The 22546-nt window shown below is 53.6% G+C and overlaps 1 pseudogene; it reads right to left on the bottom strand.

Moving 5' to 3' along the window:
- Positions 1-8336: 8336 nt before the first annotated feature.
- On the bottom strand, positions 8337-21675 carry LOC101108751 (beclin-1-like; annotated as a pseudogene).
- Between the last annotated feature and the right edge of the window lie 871 nt (positions 21676-22546).

Raw genomic sequence — 22546 nt, 5'->3', positions numbered from 1 at the left:
GGGGGGCGGGGGGGGGGGGCGCGGCCCCGGGGAGCCCTGGAGGAGTCTCGTCCGAGCCCTTCTCACGGATCCTGCGGGACTTCCCCGCAGATGCGGGTGCGAGTGAGTTAATTCATCGGAAGGCGGCTCGCGGCCTGAGAGCGACGCGGGAGACTGGGGGTGCGGCGCGGGGGAGGGTAAATCGCCTCCTTCCGACCGACGCGGCGCTCTCGGTGGCAGAGGAAGGCGTGGGGCCGGGCAGAGCATGGAGATGGTCTTGCCCGGGCCTCTCGGGCACCCAGCCTGCTGAAACGAGGCCTGGGAGCGCGTCTCCGGCAAGCCCTCTGAGGTCCCACCGCGCCGAGCGCCCTCGGTTCTTTCCACACCGGCTCTGCCGCTTTTGCAGCGAGGCCTGGGACCGATGACTCACCCTGCCGGCTAATTACAGCGTTAAATAACTTCGCGCTGGATCCCGGGGAAGCGGGCGGCGCGGCAGCTAGGGAACGCGATGCGGGAGGAGGGGCCGGGGGAGATGCAGGGGTGCTTTGAGAACGCACACCCGTTCCTGCCGCCCGCTCGGCAAGTTCTGGCCCGTGCAGGCTCCCCCAGAGCTCACAGCGTCGGGCCCTTTCCTGCACAGTGTCCAGCGGTGCGCGGTGAGCACGGGCACCAGCCCCCAGAGGGCCCTCGCGTCTGGAGGAAGCCTCACCCACATTCGCCAGGCAGCCCGCGCAAGGGGACCCTCGCCCACGTTTCACGGAAACCATCTGCCCAGTGAATATATGTGAAGGCCTTTCGTGCGTCTCTCTGGACATTTGTGTGGGACGGACGTGAACGGCGGTGGCTGTGCGGAGAAGGAGCAGGTTTCGCTGTATTTTTAGCAGGGAGTGCAGATTTTAGAGCATCAGCTGAACCTCCTCGTTCAGTCCTCTCCTCATGCATGACGACTTGCCAGAAAAGTAGGGATAGTGAGCCTCCTTTCACATTTATGGGGTATAGGTTTTAAAGGACAGTGTGTAAATCAGCTTGTATAATAATCATGGCACCCACGCGTGTGAGCGGAGTTGCCATGAGCTGACTTCCAATGATTATTTCTGTTTCCAGGGAGACGAGGTTTGCAGCCACCTCCGTGGAGGAAGGAGCAGCTTCTCCATTCCTTACACTGTGCTGCGGCAGCCGGATTGATGAGGCTTTGCGGGAGGAAGTGAGCTGCCTTGGCTGGTCCTGAGCCCCGCCAGGATGGAGGCCTGGGTTGGCCTGGGCGAGCTGCAGGCGGCCGTGCAGCAGCCTCTCAAGTCCGAGGATCCAGGCAGGCTCGTGGCTTAGGATTCCTCCAGGATCTGGCCTCCTCTCTTCTCCAGAGCCTGTGTCTGCCAGCCCTTCGCTCGACCCCTGGCCACTGCTCTATCCCTTAAATGAGTGGTGCCTCTTACCAAAGCAAGCCCTCGGCATATGCTGTTCCCGTTTCTGCTTTATGTTCCCCGGGCCACATCCTCAGCCGGCTTCTGCTGTCCCCTTTCTTAGACCTTAGCTTCAGCTCCCTTAATTGCCCTAACTTCTACTGGGTGCCCACCCTCCTTTGAACAGTGGAAAGAGTGCCCCCAAAGACTTTCCTGTTTAGTCCTGGCAACGAGCCCTGAGGCAGGTGGGCCTGCTATCCTCACAGAGGTTTTCCACCCCAAACCCAGACTCTGCCCACCTCCCTGGACCCCACCTCCCTGCACCCCCTCCTCCCTGCACCCCTCCTCCTTGCACCCCTGCCTCCCTGCCCCTCAGCCCCTGGACAAAGTTCCCCCATAACAGGCAGGATCTCCCAGTGGTCTAAATGTCTGTCTTCCCAACCATATTGGGGGCTCAGTGCAAGCAGGGTCCATGTCCAGCTTGACCCCACCCCCTCCCCATCAGGACTCCCCATCAGGCCCGTCCTGGCCATGTGGAATGGACAGGTGAGCAGATGGATGAGTGAGTGGACTGCCGCCAACCTGGGGGTGCTCTGTCCTGTGACACCATCTAATGTCAGTCCAGTTTTGCTCACAAGGAGAACAGGGCCAGGTGACACAGACAGGTCCGCAGGACGGCGAGGACCCACCTCCCTGCTGCAGTGAGGGGGGGCACTCTGGCCAGGAGCCAGAAGCAGAACTGTGGAGCCCTGCAGGCAGAATGACCAGCAGGCGTCCTGCCGTGACGGGCCTTGAGCTGCGCGAGTTCGGACTTCATCCCGAGGGTGAGGAGACCTTAGAAGGCCCGGCTCTGTGGGGTGTTCTAGACACACTGCGTGAGAAGACTGGGCTGAGGGCTGGAAGCATGTAGGGGTCGGGGCCGGTGGAGGGTCCTGCCCCATCACGGAGCTTGTGGAACACACTCTCAGGCTCCCGCCCCACCACCTGGCAGATGGCCTGCCGGCCATCTCTTTTTTGGCTGCTCTGCTGGAACGCAGACAATGGTCAGCTCTCTTGATGAGTGTGTCTGTCTCCCCTCTGTGTCTGCAGGAGGAAGGGACAGCAGCCTGCAGTCCCTGCCACACACGGCTCCCAGGGACCCTGTAGCCGCGCCACGCTCACCTCCACAACCCATGCGTAGTTCGAAAGTTAACTCCACTGCTTTCTTCTAATGGCTGTGCTGGGTCTTTGTTGCTGCTCATGGGCTTTCTGCAGTTGTGGCAAGTGGGGCCTGCTCTCCAGGCATAGTGTTTGGGGCTCACTGCCGTGGTTTTGGAGTGCAGAGCATGGGCCCTAGGGCTCCCGGGCTTCAGCAGTTGCGGCTCAGGCCTGGTAGTTGCGGCTCGCGGGCTGTGTTGTCCCGAGGTGTGTAGGGCCTTCTCAGACCAGGACTCGAGCCCATGCCCCCTGCACTGCCCCCTGCACTGCCCCCTGCACTGCCCCCTGCACTGTCCCCTGCACTGCCCCCTGCACTGTCCCCTGCACTGCCCCCTGCACTGCCCCCTGCACTGTCCCCTGCACTGCCCCCTGCACTGTCCCCTGCACTGTCCCCTGCACTGCCCCCTGCACTGTCCCCTGCACTGCCCCCTGCACTGCCCCCTGCACTGCCCCCTGCACTGTCCCCTGCACTGCCCCCTGCACTGTCCCCTGCACTGCCCCCTGCACTGTCCCCTGCACTGCCCCCTGCACTGCCCCCTGCACTGTCCCCTGCACTGTCCCCTGCACTGTCCCCTGCACTGTCCCCTGCACTGTCCCCTGCACTGCCCCCTGCACTGTCCCCTGCACTGCCCCCTGCACTGTCCCCTGCACTGTCCCCTGCACTGTCCCCTGCACTGCCCCCTGCACTGGCAGGTGCATGCTTTGCTGCTGAGCCACCGGAGAGGCCCTGCCCTGCTTTCTGGCAGAGTCCTTTCCCCCCGCCCCCAACAGGCTCACCTGTGAAGCTTGTGCCCCACCACAGCCCCTGGCACAGCGGGGTCCAGGGGGTGACTTGAGGGCCGGGGTGAACTCTGAGGCAGGGAGCTCATGCCAGAAAGAAGCAGCGCCCTCATGAGAAATGACTCTACGTGGGGAGGGGTGGGTGGCAAGGACTGATTTTGAGAATCACAAACCCTACCACATACCAAGCAGCTTCACAGGGACCCTTGTGGTGCCGCTGTGTGGGCACATCACGGCCACACTCTAAACACAGGGCCAGAGAGGACAGTGTTTTCAAAGCGCCACGTTTTTATAGCAGTAAGCGCGTGTCACGTGAAGAGGGTTTGTTGTATTAACGTTAAATTTCATTTTAATATTTGCATATTTACTAGCATTTAAAATTCAGCTTCCTGCAGTGTTTACTTCAGTTAATTTGGCTGAATTCTGATTATTTTTTCTAATTTGTCTTTCACCTTACCTTCCAATATTTCACCCTTTGCCTTTTTAACTGGCTAAGAGCTCAGATTTCTCTTTCATTATTAATTCTAAGCCCCTTTTTTAGGGACGATCAGCATGGATCTTCCTGCAGAAGTGCAGCCACCTCTGCACAGGTGAGGGCTCACCTGAGGAACACAGTCTCACAGACTCAGAGCCTGTGAACTCTTGGAGACACAGAAGGTACCGTATTATTTTATAAGTTTTCATCTTACAAGATGTGGTGGAGCCACAGGAAACCCGTAAAGCACTCGCGTAGCAGCTTAATGACATAGATGGGCGTCTGTGTCCTCGCAGCCAAATCAGGAAGCAGGACACTGCAGACTCAAGCACGCCGCCCACCTCGCCCTCCGCCAGCGGCCCTGCTGACCTCAGCGAACGGCCTCCTGTGTCTGTTTGTACTTCAGTCACCTACGCACACGTCCCTGAACGTTTTGGTTTGGCTTTGCCCGTTTTTTATTTTTATACACGTGGAGTCATGACGCTGGTCGTCGCACGTCTCACTTCTTTCGGCCGACTTGGTGCCTGTTGTTGCATCTGCTCTTCATCCCTGTCACAGCTGGTACTAAGCCACTGTGTGAAGGTGCCGCAGCTGATCCGCATTACTGATGATGGGCATTTGATTGTTTCTAGTTTGGGATATGATGAATAAAGCTGTTGTGAACTTTCTTATGCTTGTGCACTGATGCACTTAAGGGTGGATTTTATTTGCTCATGAGTACTGTAATATATACAGTGGTCATGTATGGATGTGAGAGTTGGACTGTGAAGAGGGCTGAGCACGAAGAATTGATGCATTTGAGCTGTGGTGTTGGAGAAGACTCTTGAGAGTCCCTTGGACTGCAAGGAGATCCAACCAGTCCATTCTGAAGGAGATCAGCCCTGGGATTTCTTTGGAAGGAATGATGCTGAAGCTGAAACTCCAATACTTTGGCCACCTCATGCGAAGAGTTGACTCATTGGAAAAGACTCTGATGCTGGGAGGGACTAGGGGCAAGAGGAGAAGGGGACGACCGAGGATGAGATGGCTGGATGGCATCATGGACTCGATGGACGTGAGTCTGAGTGAACTCCGGGAGTTGGTGATGGACAGGGAGGCCTCGCGTGCTGCGGTTCATGGGGTCGCAAAGAGTAGGACGCGACTGAGCGACTGAACTGAATATAATATATATGCTCAGCTTTCTATGCCCATTTTTATTGAGATACAACTTATGTGCAATAACAATCACTGATTTTAAGTGTTTGACCCAATGACTTTAGACAACTGTACACATTGGAATGAGTCTCCACCACAGCACGACACAGGAATAGTCCAGACTCCCCCAGAGCCCCCTTTTCAGCAATGCTCTGCCCCACTCAAGGCCCTACAGAGCCGCTCATCTGCTCTCTCTTGCTATAGTTTTGGTATAAAATTTCAGATCCTTGCAGTCATAAAGTATATTGTCTTTCATGTGTGGCTTCTTTCATTTGACAATGCTTAGTTTTTTTTGTCGAGAATCCCACCAGAATTCGCTTATCATCCGTACAGCGGTGACCTCAGCCTGTCCGGGGGGCGTTATTATGAATTAGCGTTCATGCACAAGTCTTTTCTGAAGGTGTGTTTTAACTTTTCTTGGAGTGGAGTTTCTAGGTTTTGTCTTAAGTTTATATTAACTTTATAAGAAGCTGAGCAGTTGTTCCCACAGTGGCTGTGCCATGCTGCACTCCCCTGCGCCGTGTACGAACGCTCCCCACACGCCATCCCTTCACCAGACCTTGGTGTTACCAGCAGTCTTCTTAGTCATGCTGACCATGTGGCTTTGATTGGGATCGTATTGAACCCGTAGACTGACCTGAGCATGACTGACACGTCAGCAGCATTGCATCTTCTGCTCCATGAGCACAGCTCGTCTCTGCATTTACTTAGATCTTCGTCAATTTCTCAACATTTGATAGCTTTCGGTATAAAGGGCTGGCACATGTTTTGTTAAATTTACCTTTAAGTATTTTATATATTTAATCCTTCTTTAATTATTACTTTAAATAACCTTTTGTTGTCCAATTGTTTGTTACAAGGATATGGAGATATATTTGACTTTTAAGTTGCCTTTTAAACCTGCAACCTTGCTAAATTGACTTATACTGGCAGCTATTTTATAGGTTTCTTAACGTTTTGAATATAAGCAATCATATCACAGGTAAGTAGAAACAGTTAATGCTTCCTTCCCCACCTGCATGCCTTTTCTTTCTATTTCTTACTTTACTGCATGGGCTAGACCCTATTTGCTATGCACAGTAGCAGACAGAAGTTATCGGAGTAAAAAGCCCTTGCCTCATCCCTGGTTTTTTTAGCTGCCCCGTGGCATGTGGGACCTTAGTTCTCTGACCAGTGGAAGCTTAGGGTCCTAATCCCTAGACAGCCAGGGAAGTCCCTATTGTTCCTGATTTCAGTGGGAAATCAGTTTTTATCTTTCATCCTTAAGAATGAGGTATGCTCTAGCTTCTGAGGAGAAAATTTTCACTGGGCTGAAATCTATTTCTAGCTTTCTGAGAATTTTTTTTTTTTAAATCATGAACAAGTGACATGTTTTCTCACTTTTTGTTGCTGCTGCTGTGTTTGCTGAGATTATTACATGGTTTTCCCTCTTCAGTCTGTGAGTGTGGTAAATTACATTCGTTGTATTCCTGAGCTAAATTCCACTTGGTTTTTCTCACACAAGTAGCATCTGGTACCTATTATCAGGAATACAAATACTTCTGCTCACTACACCTTGGTTTAGGCATCACCAGGGAAACACGAAGTACTCAAGCACTGGGTGGGACAGCCTCACTCACGCGGGGGCGTGGCGGCGCAAGACGGCCGCTGCACCGGTGCTGGAGCCCCGAGGCCGGCGGGCCCTTCCCAGCGGTTGCGATGAGGCCCGGAGCGCCGCACTCCACGGGCGCTGCAGCAGCAGGACCCTGCCCCCCCCCCCGCGTGGAAAAGATGCGGGGCTGGGCAGGGGCCCATGGCACACACTGTTAGGCCGAAAAAAGGAACATACTGTGGGCCTGAAAGAGGGGAAAATATTCAAGCGATGAGCAAAGTGCAGTCTGAAACTCTTTCCTTCTTGGTGAGGAGATGCTCCTGAGGCCCACTCTTGTGCCGCCAAGGCAGAGGTTAAAAGACTGCCTTTCTCAGCGGTCGTAAAGGTTCCTTCCTTTTCGTACTGGACCCACGTGATTTGCTATTATTTTGCTGAAGACTGGTGGCTGGGCTAATAAGGGATATTATTTTTAGCTTCCTTGTAATATTTTGTCCTGTCTAGTGTCAGAGCGATGCTAACTTCACTAAATGAGCTGGGAAGTACTCCTTACCTTCTCTGTTCTGAAAAATCTGTGCAGAACTGGTATTCTTGCTTCCTTCAGTGTTTGGTAGAATTCACTTGTGAAGCCATATGGTGTTAAAGTTTTCTTTCTGGGATGATTTTAACTGTAAGTTGAATTTTTAAAAGTGGTTGTAGGGCTATTAAGGTTATATAATTTTCTTGAATAAGCATTAGTAATTTGTGTCTTTCATCTACTACAATAAAATTTTCAGAATTGTTGGCATAAAGTTGTCCACAACATTCCCTTAAAAGTTGTGATTTTTATTGTATATAAAATATATCTCAATAAAGCTGAAAGAGGAAAAGGCTTAATTTTTTTTTTTTATGTCTGTAGGATCTACGGTGAACTTTGCTCTCATTCCTAATATTGATAATCTGCTTTTTTTTTCTGGGCAGTTATCAAACTGCAGTCGATCTCTTATTACAGATAATTAAATCTCCCCACAAGGTCTTAAACAGCATCAAACACCATTTCATGTCTCCTAACACAGAGCAGACCAGGCATTCACTACTGGAACTAGGTAAGAAGTGTTCAGCTTCAAGCTTCTGATCGCGTCTCACGGTGACCACAGCCTGGCTCATTTTCTCGTGTTTTCCGGCTGCACATCTCACACTTCTTGTCCTCTGAGTGGAGACAAAAGGTTCTAGTTCACGTTCTAAGTGCAGGAAGTTGAGAGAGACAAACTCCAGTGAAAACACATCAATCTCAATTCAACTCAGTTTAAAAAAAAAAAAAAAGCAAACTTAAATTATTTGTTTTGAGGAAACAAAGGGAAAGGAAGGCATGGGGTTAAGAGTCAAAACTGTGACAAAGACCAGATGCTATACATGGCATGTCGTAGTTCTGGAAGCTATCTGTTATACGATATTTTAAAATAAAGTGGCTTTTGTGGATTTTTTCCTCTTTTGGTATTATAAACATATGCTGTCTAATAGTACCCAAATCTAACACCTTCTTTTTTTGCAAACAAAACGGAAAGCCTTTAAGGCAAATGAACTTCTAAGGGAAAAAGAAAGTCATTTGTTATAAAACTGTGAGGATACCCAAGCAAGATCCCACTTAAGATCCGTCAGCATGAACTTGAGAGCTTTTTTCCGCTATTCCTCAGAGTTAAGCTGAGTTTTGATGTAATGGGAGCCACCACTGCCTCCTATGTCTTCAGTTTTGCCTTTCTCCACATCCATCCTGCAGGTGAACTCAGCAGAACTCATTAGTAACTGAGATCCGAGTCAAGTCAGTTCAGGCAAATGGGCAGGGACTTGGTCATGGGACCATTCACGTCATTTTATCTATTAACTCTTGGCAAGGAACAGCAGTATATTTTGGACTTGCTTGAAAGCCCAGTGTCAAGAAGGCTGTCACAAGAGCCTCATTGTCATTGCGGAGTGCAGGGACAGGAGACACACCCAAAGGGATGAGAAGCCTGGAGCAGAGGGTGGGCGAGGGCGGCAGCACTCTGCACTGTTTTCCCAGGCACCCTCCCTCGTGGGGAGGGGAGGGAGGCGGAAGAAAAGAGATGCTTTGCTTTGGGGTGATGGAAGCAGCTCAGTCTTACTCTCTTAAGTAAGGTGCCCATCTGTCTCTGGGCTCCGACAAAATTTGACCAAAGAAAGAATTCCTTTATCTTTCAAGGACATAAGGGAAAACTTCCCTGAGACTGGAGAGCAGGCTTGAGCTCTGCACCAAGAAAAGCCCCCACACCATCGAAGCCAGCATTTTCTCCAGGGATCAGGCGGCCGCACGGTCTTGCTTGCAGCGCTGGACCCATCCTGCCCCTCAGTGTCTGGGATTTCACTCCGTCCTCAGCTTGCCCACCGTGCGTTCCATTCTTCCATCTCTCTGCTTCCATTCTTACTGTCCCTCCCGTTCTGCTCACTCTGGTCCTGCTTTAGGTTCGTTCAGCCCTGGGGAACACTGACCTTAGATTTGTCTGTCAGATTCCAGATATGAATGGTTTCCATAGGGAGCAAGTCGACACCTCTGAAATTTCAGACCCATCTTATTGGCCAGGGCATGGAGCGGCAACACTGTCTGGCCCCAAGGAGCATTAATCCCATTCCATTCCACAGGAACACTGGGCAGCCGACCCAGTCTGAAGTTACTGATTGTACCAAACTGTCCACTATGCCAAATGTGGAAGGTTGCATTAAAGACATTAGTTTTCTTCAGCTTGTCCAGCTGCATCCGGGCATAACGCATCTGGTTTTCTACACTCTTCAGCTCATCATCCAGTTCTAGCTGTTGTCTTTTAAATTCACTGTATTCCCTTGGATACTGAGCTTCCTCCTGATCCAATCTCTCAGCCTCAGCCTGGACCTTCTCGAGATTCTCCGCCACTATCTTCCGGTGTTTTTTCCACGTCCTCCAGCTCTCGGATCAGCCTCTCTCCTCTAATGCCAGCTCCTTTAGCTCCAGCCCTAGCTGTTCGCTGTCGTCTTCACTCATTTGCTCTGAGGTCTCCAAACAGCGTTTGCAGTTCTGACACTCATTTTCAGTGGCGTGGAGCTGAGTGTCCAGCTGGTCTAAGAGAGTGTCTGTGCATTCCTCCCACAGACGGTGATCCACATCTGTCTGGCCTGACATAGTGTCAAAAACGCCCCCAGTGACCTTTAGTCTTCAGCTGAGGCTCTCCACGGTGCCGCCGTCGGGTGCCTCCCCGATCAGAGTGAAGCTTCTGGCACTGTCCGTGGACATCACCCTGGCTGGGGGGATGAGTCTGCGAGAGACACCATCCTGGCGAGTTCCAATAAATGGCTCTTCTCCTGAGTTAGCCTCTTCCTCCTGGGTCTCTCCTGGTCTCAGCTGGGCTGTGCCAAGTGATGGAGCTGTGAGCTCCGGGATGGTGACCCGGTCCAGGATCTTGAAGCTCGTGCCCAGTTTCAGAGGCTGGCTGCCGCACTGACATACGGTCACCTGCGTGGTGCTCCATCCCTCAGGACCTGGAGCCCTCCACCCCGGTCCAGTCTACAGCGGGGATGCCAGGGATGCCAGGGCCTCGGCCTCGGGTCTGTCTGCAGGCGGGGCCTCCGCGACCGCCGCCGCCCGCCTTCACTGCGCTTTCTCCTTGATCAGTTTGACTGGAGGTCTGTCAGGGTTGGTCATTTCCAGAAACTACACCCTAACGTATTCTCTTTATCTTCAGGTTTATATTTCATTCATTCTGCTCTTTTATTTGCTCCTCTTTTTTCTGCTTACTTTGGCTTTAGTTTGCTCTTTCTTTTCTAGTTCTGATTTGAGACCTTTCTTATTTTCTTATCAGAGAAGGCGATGGCACCCCACTCCAGTACTCTTGCCTGGAGAATCCCAGGGATGGGGGAGCCTGGTGGGCTGCAGTCCATGGGGTCTCGAAGAGTTGGACATGACTGAGTGACTTCACTTTCACTTTTCACTTTCAAGCATTGGAGAAGGAAATGGCAACCCACTCCAGTGTTCTTGCCTGGAGAATCCCAGGGACGGGGGAGCTCTTATACAATCTTCTACTGCATTAATTTCCCTTTAAGCATTGCTAAGTGGCTTACATCAACAATGAGTGAATTGATTCCCTTAATTTGAACTTGAATTCATTAAAACAAATTCTTTTTTTATATATGCCCCCATAACTTTTTAAGGTGCTACCTGATGGAAGACACTAGAAGATAGTACTCAAACTGGGAGACAGGAGCTGAGGGAGCAGATGGGTGGTGGGTGGGTAGATAGGCGGATAAATAGGACATGTGGCTGAAATACAAGGGGGACTTGGACCAGTGGTGATGCTGTGTCATGAGCTGGGGAGCAAGGCTAACCCAGCTCTGATCTGCGGTCAAAAGAGAAGGTAGCGCCCTGTGCTGTGCCGCAGCAGCAGTCAGATTCAGACGAGTGTGCTCGCAGCGGCCACAGTGCCCCTCTCTCATTCTCCACAGTCGCACGCCTGTCTTCTTCATTCTAGGACCCAAAGAGCCCCTCTGGGGATGTGATGTGTTCAGCAAAGAGGGTGAAAGGCAGTGGGGCTCCATGGATGTTTAGAAGGGCCTTTCTTGCTTCCTCCTGAGACAGGCAGGGGCCTGGGCCCCTTTGCTGCCATACTTGCAGCTCACGCATCTCTCCTCCAGCAACAAAATACAAAAAAAAAGACATGGGACCGAAAATAACAGCACACCTGCTCACCTGGGCCAAATTCTGAACAGTCAGTTCAGTCGCTCAGTCGTGTCCGACTCTTGGCAACCTCATGAATCGCAGCACACCAGGCCTCCCTGTCCATCACCAACTCCCAGATTTTACCCAAACTCACGTCCATCGAGTCGGTGATGCCATCCAGCCATCTTATCCTCGGTCATCCCCTTCTCCTCCTGCCCCCAATCCCTCCCAGCATCAGGGTCTTTTCCAATGAGTCAACTCTTTGCATGAGGTGGCCAAAGTACTGAAGTTTCAGCTTCAGCATCAGTCCTTCCAAATTCTGAACAAAAGTTACCAAAAGACCAAAAAAAATTTTTTTAATCCAACTGCCACTTCTAAACAGCCAGAAGCAAAAACAGGGTCAAGAGCAAACACAGCACATGTGCCCCCTGCACCCAGCATCACCAAAGGGCAAACCTCCTCAACCCCCGCCAGCCCAGCCCCGGACACACCCTTACCCTCAGCCCACACAAGGAGCAGGCTCACCAGGGAACTGTTCTCAGGGAGAAAGTGAGCCAAATCCCTGAGTTTCAGTTCCTCGGTCGTGTCTGACTCTTTGTGTCCCCATGGACCGCAGCACGCCAGGCTTCCCTGTTCATCACCAACCCCCGGAGCTTGCTCAAACTCATGTCCATTGAGTCGGTGATGCCATCCAGCCATCTCATCCTCTGTCGTCCCCTTCTCCTCCTGCCCTCAATCTCTCCCAGCATCAGGGTCTTTCCCAGTGAGTCAGTTCTTCGCATCAAGTGGCCAAAGTAGTAGGGCTTCAGCTTCAGCATCGTCCTTCTAATGAATATTCAGGGCTGATCTCCTTCAGGATGGACTGGTTGGACCTCCTTGCAGTCCAAGGGGCTCTCAAGAGTCTTCTCCAGCACCCCAGTTCAAAAACGTCAATGCTTTGGTGCTCAGCCTTTTTGTGGTCCAACTCCCACATCCATACATGACTACTGGAAAAACCACAGCTTTGACTAGACGGATGTTTGTCAACAAAGTGATGTCTCTGCTTTTTAATATGCTGTCTAGGTTCGTCATAGCTTTTCTTCCAAGGAGCAAGCGTCTTTTAATTTCATGGCTGCAGTCACTATCTGCAGTGGTTTTGGAGCCCCCAAAAATAAAGTCAGACACTGTTTCTATGTTTCTCCATCTATTTCCCATGAAGTGATGGGACCAGATGCCATGATCTTAGTTTTCTGAATGTTGAGTTTTAAGCCCGATTTTTCGCTCTCCTCTTTCACACTCATCAAGAGGCTCTTTAATTCCTCTTCACTTTCTGCCATAAGGGTGGTGTCATCTGCATATCCAAGGTTATTGATATTTCTCCCAGCAATCTTGATTCCAGCTTCTACTTCATTAAGCCTGGCATTTCACATGATGTATTCTGCATAGAAGTTAAATAAGCAAGGTGACATATACAGCCTTGACGTGCTCTTTTCCCAATTTGGAACAAGTCCATTGTTCCATGTCCAGTTCTAACTGTTGCTCTTGACCTGCATACAGATTTTTCAAGAGGCAGGTAAGGTGGTCTGGGATTCCCACGTCTGTAAGAATGTTCCAGTTTGTTGTGATCCACACAGTCAAAAGCTTTGGCATAGTCAATAAAGCAGAAGTAGATGTTTTTCTGGAACTCTCTTGCTTTTTAGATGATCCAATGGATGTTGGCAATTTGATCTCTGGTTCCTCTGCCTTTTCTAAATCCAACTTGAATATCTGGAAGTTCTCGGCTCATGTACTGTTGAAGCCTCACTTGGAGAATTTTGATCATTACTTTGCTAACATTTGAGATGACTGCGATTGTGCGGTAGTTTGAGCATTCTTTGGCATTGCCTTTCTTTGGGACTGGAATGAAAACTGACCTTTTCCAGTCCTGTGGCCACTGCTGAGTTTCCAAAATTTGCTGGCATATTGAGTGCAGCACTTTCACAGCATCATCTTTCAAGATTTGAAATAGCTCAACTGGAATTCCATCACCTCCGCTAGCTTTGTTCATAGTGATGCTTCCTAAGGCCCACTTGACTTCAGACTCCAGAATGTCTGGCTCTAGGTGACTGATCATACCATCATGGTTATCTGGGTCATGAAGATCTTTTTTGTACAGTTCTTCTGTGTATTCTTGCCACCTCTTCTTAATATCTTCTGCTTCTGTTAGGTCCACACCATTTCTGTCCTTTATCGAGCCCATCTTTGCCTAAAATGTTCCCTTGGTATCTCTCATTTTCCTGAAGAGGTCTCTAGTCTTTCCCATTCTGTTGTTCTCCTCTGTCTGTGCTGATCGCTTAGGAAGGCTTTCCTGGGTCCGCTCGCTGCTCTTTGGAGCTCTGCGTTGAGACGGGTTCACCCTTCCTTTTCCTCTGCCTTCAGCGGCTCTCCTTTTCTCGGCTGTCTCTGTAAGGCCTCCCCAGACAAACCTTCTTCTTCTTTGCATTTCTGTTTCCTGAGAGCTTGTTTGTCTCCTCTCCCCTTTGCTGCAGCAAGGGCCCCAGTAAAGCCTTGCCTGAACTTCTTGTCTGGCCTCTTTGACAGGGGAAGGCCAAGCACCCTGCTATCACTCCCACATTCCATTAGCCAAAGCCACAGGTCAGTTGCCTGAGGTCAATTGCAGGGACGGAGCTGATGAAGTTTAGCCCTCTTACCAGACCGTCAGCCACTGCCTTATGCCCCCGCTGGCAGTGGCATTTTCCCCAACTCCTATGTCCTCTAACTTGCAGCCACAGTTTCTTCTGGGCAGACAAACCCTTTGAGCCAGAGTATTTGGTCACAGGACTTTTCAGTGCCCTCTCGGCCCTTGCGCCTGCGGCCATCGCCTGAGTTTTCTTTCGCAGTCAGTCTCACGTCCCCTCTGAAGTTAGAATCCATCCTTTCAGCTTGTTTTCTGTTCATGCGGACACTTCCCATGGGGGGCCCCACTCTGAGAGTCACACTCAGGCCTCAGAACCTGCTGATCTGTTTCTCTGGGAAGCCCTGGTTCATGCAATAACAGTTGAACATCCCCTACAGGTTCAGAAAAGCTGCTCAAAGGGCTGAACCAACACCTGTTGAGGAGGGTGGGCTCCAGGCTCCCTTCACGTTCTCAGCTCTTTCCTCCTGCGGCCTTGACCCTGCCCTCACACTTGCCTTTCCCAGGACAGCCAGGTCCGGGCAGCCACTGTGCACGCCCGAGGGGAGGGAGTCGCGACTGACCAGCACGGCCCAGCTGCCTCCCTCTCACCAGTGGCAACCGTCAGTGGCTCCAAGCTGATCCCTGCCAGCCTCCGGCCCTAGGATGAGGCTGTGGCTGGTTTAGACCAGTTCCATCCATGAATGTCCTTCTCCTCTGTACCTTTTCTTATAAAGACAACACCTAATCCAGTAGAAAAGGAGTCAACAGGCTGTATCTTGTCACCCTGCTTATTTACCTTCTATGCAGAGTCCATCATGAGAAACGCTGGGCCGGTCGAAGCACAAGTTGGAATCAAGATTGCCAGGAGAAATATCGTAACCTCAGATATATAGAGGACACCACCCTTATGGCAGAAAGTGAAGAGGAAGTAAAGAGCCTCTTGATGAAAGTGAAAGACAAGAGAGAAAAAGTTGGCTTAAAGCTCAACATTCAGAAAACTAAGATCATGGCATCTGGTCCCATCACTTCATGGGAAATAGATGGGGAAACAGTGTCAGACTTTATTTTGGGGGGCTACAAAATTTCTGCAGATGGTGACTGCAGCCATGAAATTAAAAGATGCTTGCTCCTTGGAAGAAAAGCTATGACCAACCTAGATAGCATATTAAAAAGCAGAGACATTACTTTGCCAACAAAAGTCCATCTAGTCAAGGCTATGGTTTTTCCAGTAGTCAGGTATGAATGTGAGAGTTGGACTCTACAGAAAGCTGAGCACCAAAGAATTGATGCTTTTGAACCCCACCTGGTGTTGGAGAAGACTCTTGAGAGTCCCTTGGACTGCAAGGAGATCCAACCAGTCCATCCTAAAGGAAATCAGTCCTGAATATTCATTGGAAGGACTGATGTTGAAGCTGAAACTCCAATACTCTGGCCACCTGATGCAAAGAGCTGACTCATTTGAAAAGATCCTGATGCTGGGAAAGATTGAGGGTGGGAGGAGAAGCAGATGACAGATGATGAGATGGTTGGATGGCATCGCTGACTCGACGGACATGAGTTTGAGTGAACTCCAGGAGCTGGTGATGGACGGGGAGGCCTGGCATGCTGCAGTCCATGGGGTCGCAAAGAGTCAGACACGACTGAGCGACTGAACTGAACTGAATCCAGTAGAGCTCATCTTAACTGGGTTACATCTGCTAAGACTGTAGGGGGCTCTGCTGATGACTCAGACAGTAAAGAATTTGCTGCCAATGCCGGAGACCCAGGTTCAATCCCTAGGTCGGGAAGATCCCCTGGAGGAGGAAATGGCAACACACTCCAGTATTCTTGCCTGGAAAATTCTATGGACAGAGGAGCCTGGCAGGCCACAGTTCATGGGGTCACAAAGAGTCAGACACAACTGAGCAATTACCACTGTGAAGACTGTTTCCAAACAGATTCCCTTTCACAGATTCCAGGCTGAAAAACAAAAGGCATAAGTTGATCCACCAGGGCCTTCTTTACAGCTTTAGAAAAGATCCAGCCCCATGGTGCCAGGGGGATGCCTGCCCTACTTCGCTGCCCCTGAAGCCCTCCTGTGACCCCTCAACCCGCCCCATGGAGGCGGAATGCCACTTGGTTGCAGTCATAGCCACAGGTCCTTTTCTGACTGAGTTAAGCGAAGCTATTAAAATTCTGTAAGCTTGAAGGATTCCATCTCTTCTGCCCTCTGCCCCTGGATCCATGTAGGTAACGGTCTGGGTGAGTGTGGGCTGCTCCCAGCTCTGGCCAGGGAGGCAGGCACTGTTGGCAAGGCCACCTGGCAGCACCCGAAGTCACGCCTTCTCTGGAGGGCTGGCAGCAAAGGTGACACTCCCTCCATCCGAGCTCTCTGCTGTTCCAGGACTGGGGTGGAGAACAGACAGCGTTTCGGTCAGTTCAGTTCAGCCACTCAGTCGTGTCCAACTCTGTGACCCCATGGACTGCAGCAGGCCAGGATTCCCCGTCCCTTCCAGAGCTTACTGAAACTCATGTCCACAGAGTTGGTGATGCCATCCAATCATCTCATCCTCTGCTGTCCCTTCTCCTCCTGCCCTCAATCTTTCCCAGCATCAGGGTCTTTTCAAATGAGTCAGTTCTTCACATCAGGTAGTCAAAATATTGGAGATTCAGCTTCAGCATCAGTCCTTCCAGTGAATATTCAGGACCGATCTCCTTAAGGATGGACTGGTTGGATCTCCTTGCAGTCCAAGGGACTCTCAAGAGTCTTCTCCAGCACCACAGTTTAGAAGCATCACTTCTTGGGCACTCAACCTTCTTTATGGTCCAACTCTCACATCCACACATGACCACAGGAGAAACCATAGCCTTGACTTGACGGACCTTTGTTGGCAAAGTGATGTCTCTGCTTTTGAATGTGCTGTCTAGCTTGGTCACAGATCTTCTCCCAAGGGGCAGGCGTCTTTCAATGTCACGGCTGCAGTCACCGTCTGCAGCATCTACCCCCCTCACAACCCAGACAGAAACACCCTAAGTGTCCACGAACAGGAGGCTACGTAAGTGAGTCAGGGAAGCGCCACAGAATGGAATTCTGTGCAGCCCCTAAAAGCTGATGGCAGACCCGTGCCCTGGGTCTGGGCACAGAACCGCTGCCTTGGACGTGTGTGCAGAGGAGGCAGTCTGCAGGGAGTGACATCACCAGCAAGGGCAGAGCTCCCGGCACAGTCTGGCTCTAGCAAGTGCAGCTGCGTCTCCACCGGACCCACCAGCCCCTCCAGGGAGGTGGCGGCATGATTCTCGCGTTGCTGGCTCTCCAACGATGTCACTTCTCACAAGCTCAGTGTCAGCTGGAGAGCTGCCTCCTGTTCGGTGCCGACCCACGGGAACACTGCCTCAGACCCCGCTGTGGCCCCGGGGTTGTTCCCCAGGCGCTGCCTCCGGTCCACCTCAGCCCCCCAACCCTGACCACCCTCCTGGCACTGGGGGCGGGCACAGTCCCCCTTGGCTGCTTCTCCTGCCACTTCTGCCACCCTGGTGGGCAGGAGGCCACCCGGGTTTCTGAGTGACCACCCCTGCAGGCTGGGGCGCCCATGCCCCGTGGGGCAATCCATAGCCAGTGGGGAGGGGAGGTTGGAGGGAAGGCCACAGCCGTGTCCCCCTTCCTCTCCTCCCTCCTTCCTCGGCTGTGCCAGGGCCCAGGGGCTGAGTGGTTGGACCTGCTGCCCAGCTAGCTGCGTCTCTGGCTCCTGGTGAACCAGGGTGTGCTCTCTGCCCAGTACGTTGCCCCAGGACTGCGTCTCTCCCGTGAAGTGTTTGCCCCAAGCTCTCCTCAGCGAATCAGCCACGTGGGACAGGACCAGATGCCCCAAATCTTGGTGGCCTAAACAGCTTCATGTCTCATGGTCTGTGGGTCCGTCATTTGGGTTGGGTTGAGCCGGGGACTTCTGCCAGTCTTGTCTGCGGTCACATTGCAGCCATGGTCAGCTGGCAGGTGACTGAGGCTGGAAGGCAAGTCCTTGGCCCACCCGGAGACTCAGCCACTCCATGAGCACCACCACTGCCCCTGCCACTGGGCGTGGGCTCACAGGGGGCCGCAGTCATCCTTAGTCTCCCTGGGGGCTCAGCAGACTCTGCAGGGCGGGGCCCGGGGTGTCCTGACTGCCTTTGGAGGAAGCACACCCTGCCTCCTGCTGCTGTGCCTGCCCTCTGCATACCAAGCGGCTCATGCTGCCGCCCTCCAGCCCCACCCCTGGAAGGGTGTAGGTCCCCACTCCATGCTGCAGGCTCCAGAGCATCAAGACCCAAGTCTATGCTACTCTGAAGATTATGGCAGCATAGATGGAAGGGGTTTCAGCTTCTGACACCACTGCCCGGACCAGCACAGACTCAGAGGGGCTCCCTCACCCTGCCCACTCTTCCATCTCCGCACCCGCTCCCTCCAGGACCCTGAGGGTGACCTCTGTTCTCTCCATGTCCCTGCCTCCCCTGCCCCGCGAGCTGTCCCTGTGCATGACAGCTGAGCACACAGCTCCTGGTTCCATTTCTCACCCCAAGCACCACAGCAAGAGGCTTGCTGGCCAGAGTCTGCCCTGGTGTCAGGCAGTGGGTGGGGGCAGGGGTGCAGGCCCACCCCAGCCTGGGTCCGAGCCCCTGAAGCTCCCCTCTGCCCCCCGCATCACCACCTCCCCCTCATCCCTCCAGTGACACACCTGGTAGAAGGACAAGGCCCTAATGGATGTGTCTGTTTTCTGCACCACAGAGTAAATGATATTTCTGAACGCGAACTCCGATTTCCTCACCCTTTCCATCCTCTTGCCTGGTTCATTTTAATTTCAGGGCACTTGCTCCTTACGAAATTGCATCCTCATCACAGTTCGGGACAAGGACCCAGAACTCTCTCCATGCAGTAGCTATCCAGACACACCTTGTCAACAGCTCCCCGGGCGGCCTTGCTGATAAAATCCCACCCTACGACGGGGTAAAGCTAGCAGGAACCTGGTGGAGTGGCAGTCCCACACCTCCTCAGACTCTCTCCAAGCTCACCTGTGGAGAAGCTACCTGCTGCGCCTGACGGACCCTCGAAACCCAAAAAAACCGAAGATCACGGCATCCGGTCCCATCACTTCATGGAAAATAGACAGGAAAAAGGGAAACAGTGAGGGGCTTTATTTTCTGGGCTCCAAAATCACTGCAGACGGTGGCTGCTAGACAGCATATTAAAAAGCAGAGTCATCACTTTGTTGACAAAGGTCCACCTAGTCAAAGCTATGGTTTTCCAGGAGTCATGTATGGATGTGAGAGTTGGACCGTAAAGGAGGCTGAGCACCAAAGAATTGATGCTTTTGAACTGTGGTGTTGGAGAAGATTCTTGAGAGTCCTTAGACAACAAGGAGATCCAACCAGTCCATCCTAAAGGAAATCAGTCCTGAGTATTCATTGAAAGAACTGATGTTGAAGCTGAAACTCCAATACTTTGGCCACCTGATGTGAAGAGCCAACTCACTGGAAAAGACCCTGATGCCCGTGAAAGACTGAGGGCAGGAGGAGAAGGGGACGACAGAGGATGAGATGGTTGGATGGCATCACTGACTCAATGGACATGAGTTTGAGCAAGCTCCCGGAGATGGTGAGGGACAGGGAAGCCTGGCGTGCTGCAGTCCATGGGGTCACAGAGTCGGACACAACTGAGCGACTGAACAGCTGCATGTGTGGGCCGCACAGGAGCATCTCACAGGTGCATCTCACAGGAGCATCTCACAGGAGCATCTCACAGGAGCATCTCACAGGAGCATCTCACAGGAGCACCCTACAGGAGCACCCCACAGGAGCATCTCACAGGTGCATCTCACAGGAGCACCCCACAGGAGCATCTCACAGGAGCACCCCACAGGAGCATCTCACAGGTGCACCCCACAGGAGCACCCCACAGGAGCATCTCACAGGAGCACCCCACAGGAGCACCCCACAGGAGCACCCCACAGGAGCACCCCACAGGAGCATCTCACAGGTGCATCTCACAGGAGCATCTCACAGGTGCACCCCACAGGAGCACCCCACAGGAGCATCTCACAGGAGCACCCCACAGGAGCACCCCACAGGAGCACCCCACAGGAGCACCCCACAGGAGCATCTCACAGGTGCATCTCACAGGAGCATCTCACAGGAGCACCCCACAGGAGCACCCCACAGGTGCACCTCACAGGAGCATCTCACAGGAGCACCCCACAGGAGCACCCCACAGGAGCATCTCACAGGAGCACCTCACAGGAGCATCTCACAGGAGCACCTCACAGGAGCATCTCACAGGAGCACCTCACAGGAGCATCTCACAGGAGCACCCCACAGGAGCACCCCACAGGTGCACCTCACAGGAGCATCTCACAGGTGCATCTCACAGGTGCACCCCACAGGAGCCTCTCAGACACATCTCTCTACACACCTTAAAGGCACTCCTGAATGGAACATCTAATTGCATCGAGTCCACCCCTGGGGCTGCTCAAGAGCCTGGGACCCACCAGTGGGTGCATTGAGAAGTGAGGGGGGAGAAGCCCCCCTGCAGGTGAGGTGGCCAGGCGCTTATACCATGTGCCCAGGGCTCCTCAGGGCACTAATGCCTCAGCTCCCATACCTACGAGCACTTCAGGGGGAAGCAAAACCCACCAGCAAGTCACTGTGGGCCCCCTTCACGCCCACGCACTGCCACCAGGGGTCTCGCATGGGTGGTCTGCCCTGAGAACTCGCTGAGACCCTCCAGCAGCAGTGCCCCGAGCCCAGCGCCAGGCCCTCTGCCCTGACGCAGGGGAGAATCACGCCTCCTTTACTCAGCCCTGCGGAGGCAGAGAGAGGAAAAGCAGAAACAGGGAAGGTGGCACCCGGCAGGGTGAGCGCAGGGCCCGGGAAACACACCCCCAGAAATCCAGCCCCTCTAGGCCATTTGGCTGGATGGCCACCTCGTCGTGGGCACAGCCCTCACGTCCAGCACGGGCTGGACTCCAGCTCGTGGTGGGAGGGGCCCTGGAAGCTTCCCAGGGCTGGATTTGGAGTGAGGTGACCCTCAGCCTGGGCCCCAGTCCGAGCTCTGCAGCTCCAGCCCACGGCACCTGTGCCCCCGCGCCACCTCCTGCTGCCCCCCGGCAGCAGCCACGCTCCCTAATCTGGGAGAGCGGGGCCCTCAGTGCAGCCCTGAAAGGCCTCTGCTGCATGAAGAAGTGGAGCCCGGACAGAGAAGCACCAGGCCAGCGCCCTAAGCTCGGCCAGCTGGGCCTTTGTGGCTGATGCAGCTGCCGGGCACCCGCCCAGGACCCACACAGAAGGCCCCCCCCCCCCCGAACGGAGACTGGTGCTGAACAAGCCGGTACAGCCGCGGAGGTGAGCAAGCCGGCGCAGCCGCGGAGGCACTGGTGTCACACTCCACACGCGTGTGCACAGATGGACGCCCACACATGCATGTCACGTCCACACATTTCCAGCAGCTCAGTGCACACAGCGCTGCCTCCGGGTTATGAGCATGACGACGACATAGACGCGGCAGCATGAGAAAGACAGGGAAACGAGGCCCTTCCCTCCGGCCTCCGTGACTCGTTCTCCAGCTAAACCTCTCCGCTTCCGCCTCTGGCCAGGGTGCTCCACACCCCTCTCGCTGCTGCAGAAGGCAAGCCCCGAACACCAGCCCCTCAACCTTGCTGAGTGAGGTGCACGCTGGTGGGCAGAGCGCCTACCCCTAACCACACTGCGGCCCCCGAGCACACACGCACACTCGCACGCGTGCATCCTCGGGCACACCCAGCATATGCGCTCACGCGCATGCACACATCCGCACGCGGCTTCTTGTGTGAAGGGAACTCCTGCTCCTGGAGAGTCAGGCAGACCTGGGGTGAGTCCTCCAGCTGTGACCCAAGCTTTTTGATCTCATCTCGGCTCACAGGGAGGTTGGGATCAGACCTCGAGGAGGGACGGTGGCACGGCACTCAGCCAGAGGCCCCCGCTGCTGTCTGGGCCCACGGGTACCTGTGTGAGGCCCAGACGCTCAGGCTGATCTCATCCATAACACCAGGTAGTGCTGGCAGAGCCACCCTGGGCTCTGTGTGAGCAGAGGGCCTGGCAGCCTGAGTAAGGGTCCCAGCAAGTTGGGGCTGGGTCGTGAATAGAGGAGGGTGGTGGGCGCTCGTGGAGACCACTCCTAACTAGGGATGCGGGCTCTTGACAGAGAATAGACCCCTGCTCGGTGCGAAGCGAAGGGGAGGCGGTGCAGAGCCCCTCCTGGGACCCCGCCTCCACCCCTCCTCCCCTCTCCCCACTTCCCTCCCCAGGGTGGGCAGCACACTCAGGGGTCCACCCCCATCCCCCCGAGCAGAGCTCTGCCCCGCTGCCCAGCACACCTGAGCCTGGGTCTGGGGGCCAAGGAGACCCGGGGCTGCTGCTGGACCTTCCCTGATCCTTGGGTGGCCCCTCATGGCATTTGTGCCATCACCTCACCCTGGAGGGTGGGTGGGAGGGCCTGCCCCCATGCCAGGACCTCTGCCACAGGCAGAAGGCCCTGAGCTATTACCCCGCAGCCCCCAGCCCAGGGGGTCTGATGTGCCCAGGAAGCAGGCGGTCTGGGCCCCATGGGGAGGGAGGGCAGGCGTGGGCGGGTCAGCTG

Source organism: Ovis aries, chromosome 6 (genome assembly GCF_016772045.2).
Source record: "Ovis aries strain OAR_USU_Benz2616 breed Rambouillet chromosome 6, ARS-UI_Ramb_v3.0, whole genome shotgun sequence".
NCBI classification, from domain to species: Eukaryota; Metazoa; Chordata; class Mammalia; order Artiodactyla; family Bovidae; genus Ovis; species Ovis aries.
This window is presented reverse-complemented; position numbering and strand designations above follow the sequence as displayed.